The sequence below is a fragment of the Calliopsis andreniformis genome, unplaced genomic scaffold (assembly GCF_051401765.1).
Source record: "Calliopsis andreniformis isolate RMS-2024a unplaced genomic scaffold, iyCalAndr_principal scaffold0024, whole genome shotgun sequence".
NCBI lineage: Eukaryota > Metazoa > Arthropoda > Insecta > Hymenoptera > Andrenidae > Calliopsis > Calliopsis andreniformis.
Genome location: NW_027480433.1, coordinates 7,258,483 through 7,266,391, shown reverse-complemented (window position 1 = coordinate 7,266,391; position 7,909 = coordinate 7,258,483).

Below are 7,909 nucleotides of genomic sequence, written 5' to 3'. Positions count from 1 at the left end.
GAGCGAAGCCTAGGTGATTCGGAACGTAGAAATGACCATCACTTTCAAACTGGTTGCAATTAATCCTGTTATACGATGGAAAAACTGTTGTATTTTTATTGCATTTTGTGCTTCGGGCGTTGACTTCTAAGGCCCTAACTATTCAATCTGTTGGAGCAACGCCCTAGCGCAAAGCCTAGGTTGCCCGGAATGTAGAAATGACGTTAACTTTCATACTTGTTGCAATTATTCGTTTTATACGATAGAAAGACTGTTGTAGTTATATTATATTTTATGCATCGGGCGTTGACTTGTAAGGCCCTAACTGTGTGATCTGGTGGAGCAACGCCCTAGAGTGAAGCCTAGGTTGCCCGGAATGTAGAAATGACCATAACTTTCACACTGGTTGCTATTATTCGTTTTATACGATGGAAAAACTGTTATATTTATATTGTATTTTATTCTTCTGCTGTTGACTTCTTAGGTCCTAACTATTCGTTCTGGTGGAACAACGCCGTAGAGTGAAGCCTAGGTTGCCCGGAACGTAGAAATGACCATTACTTTCACACTGTTTGCAATTATTCCTTTTATACGATGGAAAAGCTGTTGTATTTATATCGTATTTTATGCTTCAGGCGTTGACTTCTTAGGCCCTAACTATCCGATCTGGTGGAGCAACGCCCTAGAGTGAAGCCTAGGTTGCCCGGAACGTAGAATTGGTCATCACTTTCAAACTGGTTGCAATTACTCCTGTTATATGAGGGAAACGCTGTTGTATTCTTATTGCATTTTATGCTTCGGGCGTTGACTTCTAAGGCCCTAACTATTCAATCTGTTGGAGCAACGCCCTAGGGTGAAGCCTAGCTTGCCCGGAAAGTAGAAATGACCATAAGTATCATAATGGTTGCAATTATTCGTTTTATACGATGGAAAAGCTGTTGTATTTATATTGTATTTTATGCCTCTGGCGTTGACTTCTAAGGCCGTAGCTATTAGATGTGGTGGAGCAACGCCCTAGAGAGACGCCTAGGGTGCTCGAAACGTAGAAAGGACCATTACTTTCACACTGGTTGCAATTATTCGTTTTATACGATGGAAAAGCTGTTGTATTTATATCGTAGTTTATGCTTCTGGCGTTGACTTCTTAGGTCCTAACTATTCGTTCTGGTGGAACAACGCCGTAGAGTGAAGCCTAGGTTGCCCGGTACGTAGAAATGACCACTACTACCACACTGGTTGCAAATTATTCCAGCTATACGATGGAAAGACTGTTGCACCTTTATTGTATTTTATGCTTCTGGCATTGACTTCTAAGGCCCTAACTATTCGATCAGGTGGAGCAACGCCCTAGAGTGAAGCCTAGGTTGCTCGGAATGTAGAAATGACCATTACTTTCACAATGTTTGCAATTATTCATTTTATACGATGGAAAAACTTTTGTACTTATATTGTATTTTATTCTTCTGGCGTTGACTTCTTAGGCCCTAACTATTTAATCTGGTAGAGCACCGCCCTAGAGTGAAGCATAGGTTGCCCGGAACGTAGAACATACCATTGCCTTCACACTGGTTGCAATTATTCCTGTTATACGATGGAAAAACTGGTGCATCTTTATTGTATTTTATGCTTCGGGCGTTGACTTCTATGGCCCTACCTATTCGATTTGGTGGAGCAACACCCTACAGTGAAGCCTAGGTTGTCAGGAACGTAGAAATGAACATAACTTTCACACTGGTAGCAATTATTCGATCTATACAATGTAAAAACTGTTCTATTTATTTTGTATTTTATGCTTCTGGCGTTGACTTCTAAGGCCCTAACTATTCGATCTGGTGGAGCAACGCCCTAGAGTGGGGCCTAGGTTGCCCGGGACGTAGAAATGACCAGAACTTTCACACTGGTTGCTATTATTCGTTTTATACGATGGAAAAACTGTGACATTTATATGGTATTTTATGCTTCTGGCGTTGACTTCTTAGGCCCTAACTTCTCGATCTGGTGGAACAACGCCCTAGAGTGAAGCCTAGGTTGCCCGGAACGTAGAAATGACCATCAGTTTCACACTGGTTGCAATTATTCCTGTTATACGACGGAAAAGCTCTTGTATATTTAGTGTATTTTATGCTTCGGGCGTTGACTTCTATGGCCCTACCTTTTCGACCTGGTAAAGGAACACCCTACAGTCAAGAATAGGTTGCCCAGAACGTAGAAATGACCATAACTTTCAAACTGGTTGCAATTAATCTTGTTATACGATGAAAAACTATTCTATTTATTTTGTATTTAAAGCTTCTGGCGTTGACTTCTAAGGCCCTAGCTATTCGATCTAGTGGAGCAACGCCCTAGAGCGAAGCCTAGGTGATTCGGAACGTAGAAATGACCATCACTTTCAAACTGGTTGCAATTAATCCTGTTATACGATGGAAAAACTGTTGTATTTTTATTGCATTTTGTGCTTCGGGCGTTGACTTCTAAGGCCCTAACTATTCAATCTGTTGGAGCAACGCCCTAGCGCAAAGCCTAGGTTGCCCGGAATGTAGAAATGACGTTAACTTTCATACTTGTTGCAATTATTCGTTTTATACGATAGAAAGACTGTTGTAGTTATATTATATTTTATGCATCGGGCGTTGACTTGTAAGGCCCTAACTGTGTGATCTGGTGGAGCAACGCCCTAGAGTGAAGCCTAGGTTGCCCGGAATGTAGAAATGACCATAACTTTCACACTGGTTGCTATTATTCGTTTTATACGATGGAAAAACTGTTATATTTATATTGTATTTTATTCTTCTGCTGTTGACTTCTTAGGTCCTAACTATTCGTTCTGGTGGAACAACGCCGTAGAGTGAAGCCTAGGTTGCCCGGAACGTAGAAATGACCATTACTTTCACACTGTTTGCAATTATTCCTTTTATACGATGGAAAAGCTGTTGTATTTATATCGTATTTTATGCTTCAGGCGTTGACTTCTTAGGCCCTAACTATCCGATCTGGTGGAGCAACGCCCTAGAGTGAAGCCTAGGTTGCCCGGAACGTAGAATTGGTCATCACTTTCAAACTGGTTGCAATTACTCCTGTTATATGAGGGAAACGCTGTTGTATTCTTATTGCATTTTATGCTTCGGGCGTTGACTTCTAAGGCCCTAACTATTCAATCTGTTGGAGCAACGCCCTAGGGTGAAGCCTAGCTTGCCCGGAAAGTAGAAATGACCATAAGTATCATAATGGTTGCAATTATTCGTTTTATACGATGGAAAAGCTGTTGTATTTATATTGTATTTTATGCCTCTGGCGTTGACTTCTAAGGCCGTAGCTATTAGATGTGGTGGAGCAACGCCCTAGAGAGACGCCTAGGGTGCTCGAAACGTAGAAAGGACCATTACTTTCACACTGGTTGCAATTATTCGTTTTATACGATGGAAAAGCTGTTGTATTTATATCGTAGTTTATGCTTCTGGCGTTGACTTCTTAGGCCGTAACTATTCGGTCTGGTGGAGCAACGCCCTGGAGTGAAACCTAGGTTGCCCGGAACGTAGAATTGGCCATCACTTTCAAACTGCTTGCAATTATTGCTGTTATATGATGGAAACACTGTTGTATTTTCTTTTGCATTTTATGGTTCGGGCGTTGACTTCTAAGGCCCTAACTATTCAATCCGTTGGAGCAACGCCCTAGGGTGAAGCCTAGGTTGCTGGGAAAGTAGAAGTGACCATAAGTTTCATACTGGTTGCAATTATTCGTCTTATACGATGGAAAAGCTGTTATATTTACATCGTATTTTATGCTTCTGGCGTTGTCTTCTAAGGACCTAGCTATTCGATCTAGTGGAGCAACGCCCTAGAGTGAAGCCTAGGTTGCCCGGAAAGGAGAAATGACCATCACTTTCAAACTGGTTGCAATTATTCCTGTTATATGATGGAAACACTGTTGTATTTTTTTTGTATTTTATGGTTCGCGCGTTGACTTCTAAGGCCCTAACTGTTTGATCTGGTGGAGCAACGCCCTAGAGTGAAGCCTAGCTTTCCCGGAACGTAGAAATGACCATAACTTTAACACTGGTTTCTATTTTTCGTTTTATACGATGGAAAAACTGTTATATTTATATAGTATTTTATGCTTCTGGCGTTCACTTCTTAGGCTCTAACTATTCGATTTGGTGGAACAACACCGTAGAGTGAAGCCTAGGTTGCCCGGAACGTAGAAATGACCATTACTTTCACACTGTTTGCAATTACTCCTTTTATACAATGGAAAAGCTGCTGTATTTATATCGTATTTTATGCTTCTGGCGTTGACATCTAAGGACCTAACTATTCGATCTGGTGGAGCAGCGCCCTAGAGTGAAGCCTAGGTTTCTCGGAATGTAGAAATGACCATTACTTTCACACTAGTTGCAATCATTCGTTTCATACGATGGAAAAGCTGTTGTATTTATATTGTATTTTATGCCTCTGGCGTTGACTTCTAAGGCCGTAGCTATTAGATGTGGTGGAGCAACGCCCTCGAGTGACGCCCAGGGTGCTCGGAACGTAGAAATGACCATTACTTTCACACTGGTTGCAATTATTCGTTTTATACGATGGAAAAACTGTTGCATTTATATTGTATTTTTTGCTTCTGGCGTTCACTTCTTAGGCCCTAACTATTCGACCTGGTGGAGCAACGCCCTAGAGTGAAGCCTAGGTTGCCCGGAACGTAGAAATGACCATCTCTTTCAAACTGGTTGCAATTAATCCTGTTATACGATGGAAAAACTGTTGTATTTATATTGTATTTTATGCTTCTGGCGTTGACTTCTAAGGACCTGGCTATTCGATCTAGTGGAGCAACGCCCTAGAGTGAAGCCTAGGTTGTCCGGAAAGGAGAAATGACCATCACTTTCAAACTGGTTGCAATTAATCCTGTCATACATTGGAAAAACTGTTGTATTTTTATTGCATTTTATGCTTCTGGCGTTCACTTCTTAGGCCCTAACTATTTAATCCGTTGGAGCAACGCCCTATGGTGAAGCCAAGGTTGCTCGGAAAGTAGAAATGACCATATGTTTCATACTGGTTGCAATTATTCGCTTTATACGATGGAAAAGCTGTTGTATTTATATTGTATTTTATGCTTCTGGCGTTGACTTCTAAGGCCCTAACTATTCAATCGGGTGGAGCAACGCCCTAGAGTGAAGCCTAGGTTGCTCGGAATGTAGAAATGACCATTACTTTCACAATGTTTGCAATTATTCATTTTATACGATGGAAAAACTTTTGTACTTATATTGTATTTTATTCTTCTGGCGTTGACTTCTTAGGCCCTAACTATTCGATCTGGTGGAACAACGCCCCAGAGTGAGGACTAGGTTGCCCGGAACATGGAAATGACCATTACTTTCACACTGTTTGCAAATATACATTATATACGATGGAAAAGCTGTTGTATTTATATTGTGTTTTATGCTTCTGGCGTTGACTTCCTAGGCCCTAACTATTTAATCTGGTAGAGCACCGCCCTAGAGTGAAGCATAGGTTGCCCGGAACGTAGAACATACCATTGCCTTCACACTGGTTGCAATTATTCCTGTTATACGATGGAAAAACTGGTGCATCTTTATTGTATTTTATGCTTCGGGCGTTGACTTCTATGGCCCTACCTATTCGATTTGGTGGAGCAACACCCTACAGTGAAGCCTAGGTTGTCAGGAACGTAGAAATGAACATAACTTTAACACTGGTAGCAATTATTCGATCTATACAATGTAAAAACTGTTCTATTTATTTTGTATTTTATGCTTCTGGCGTTGACTTCTAAGGCCCTAACTATTCGATCTGGTGGAGCAACGCCCTAGAGTGAGGCCTAGGTTGCCCGGGACGTAGAAATGACCAGAACTTTCACACTGGTTGCTATTATTCGTTTTATACGATGGAAAAACTGTTACATTTATATGGTATTTTATGCTTCTGGCGTTAACTTCTTAGGCCCTAACTTCTCGATCTGGTGGAACAACGCCCTAGAGTGAAGCCTAGGTTGCCCGGAACGTAGAAATGACCATCAGTTTCACACTGGTTGCAATTATTCCTGTTATACGACGGAAAAGCTCTTGTATATTTAGTGTATTTTATGCTTCGGGCGTTGACTTCTATGGCCCTACCTTTTCGACCTGGTAAAGGAACACCCTACAGTCAAGAATAGGTTGCCCAGAACGTAGAAATGACCATAACTTTCAAACTGGTTGCAATTAATCCTGTTATACGATGAAAAACTATTTTATTTATTTTGTATTTAAAGCTTCTGGCGTTGACTTCTAAGGCCCTAGCTATTCGATCTAGTGGAGCAACGCCCTAGAGCGAAGCCTAGGTGATTCGGAACGTAGAAATGACCATCACTTTCAAACTGGATGCAATTAATCCTGTTATACGATGGAAAAACTGTTGTATTTTTATTGCATTTTGTGCTTCAGGCGTTGACTTCTAAGGCCCTAACTATTCAATCTGTTGGAGCAACGCCCTAGCGCAAAGCCTAGGTTGCCCGGAATGTAGAAATGACGTTAACTTTCATACTTGTTGCAATTATTCGTTTTATACGATAGAAAAACTGTTGTAGTTATATTATATTTTATGCATCGGGCGTTGACTTCTAAGGCCCTAACTGTGTGATCTGGTGGAGCAACGCCCTAGAGTGAAGCCTAGGTTGCCCGGAACGTAGAAATGACCATAACTTTCACACTGGTTGCTATTATTCGTTTTATACGATGGAAAAACTGTTATATTTATATTGTATTTTATTCTTCTGCCGTTGACTACTTAGGCCCTAACTATTCGTTCTGGTGGAACAACGCCGTAGAGTGAAGCCTAGGTTGCCCGGAACGTAGCAGTGACCATTACTTTCACACTGTTTGCAATTATTCCTTTTATACGATGGAAAAGCTGTTGTATTTATATCGTATTTTATGCTTCAGGCGTTGACTTCTGAGGTCGTAGCTATTCGATATGGTGGAGCACCGCCCTAGAGTGAAGCCTAGGATGCTCGGAACGTAGAAATGACCACTACTTTCACACTGTTTGCAATTATTCATTTAATACGATGGAAAAGCTGTTGTATTTATATCGTATTTTATGCTTCGGGCGTTGACTTCCTAGGTCCTAACATTTCGATCTGGTGGAGCAACGCCCTACAGTGAAGCCTAGCTTGCCCGGAACGTAGATATGACCATAACCTTCACACAGGTTGCAATTACTCGTTTTATACGGTGTAAAGGCTGTTGTATTTATTTTGTATTTTATTCTTCTGGTGTTGACTTCTTAGGCCCTAACTATCCGATCTGGTGGAACAACGCCGTAAAGTGAAGCCTAGGTTGCCCGGAACGTAGAAATGACCATTACTTTCACACTGTTTGCAATTATTCCTTTTATACGATGGAAAAGCTGTTGTATTTACATCGTATTTTATGCTTCTGGCGTTGTCTTCTAAGGACCTAGCTATTCGATCTAGTGGAGCAACGCCCTAGAGTGAAGCCTAGGTTGCCCGGAAAGGAGAAATGACCAGCACTTTCAAACTGGTTGCAATTATTCCTGTTATATGATGGAAACACTGTTGTATGTTTTTTGTATTTTATGGTTCGCGCGTTGACTTCTAAGGCCCTAACTGTTTGATCTGGTGGAGCAACGCCCTAGAGTGAAGCCTAGCTTTCCCGGAACGTAGAAATGACCATAACTTTAACACTGGTTTCTATTTTTCGTTTTATACGATGGAAAAACTGTTATATTTATATAGTATTTTATGCTTCTGGCGTTCACTTCTTAGGCTCTAACTATTCGATTTGGTGGAACAACACCGTAGAGTGAAGCCTAGGTTGCCCGGAACGTAGAAATGACCATTACTTTCACACTGTTTGCAATTACTCCTTTTATACAATGGAAAAGCTGCTGTATTTATATCGTATTTT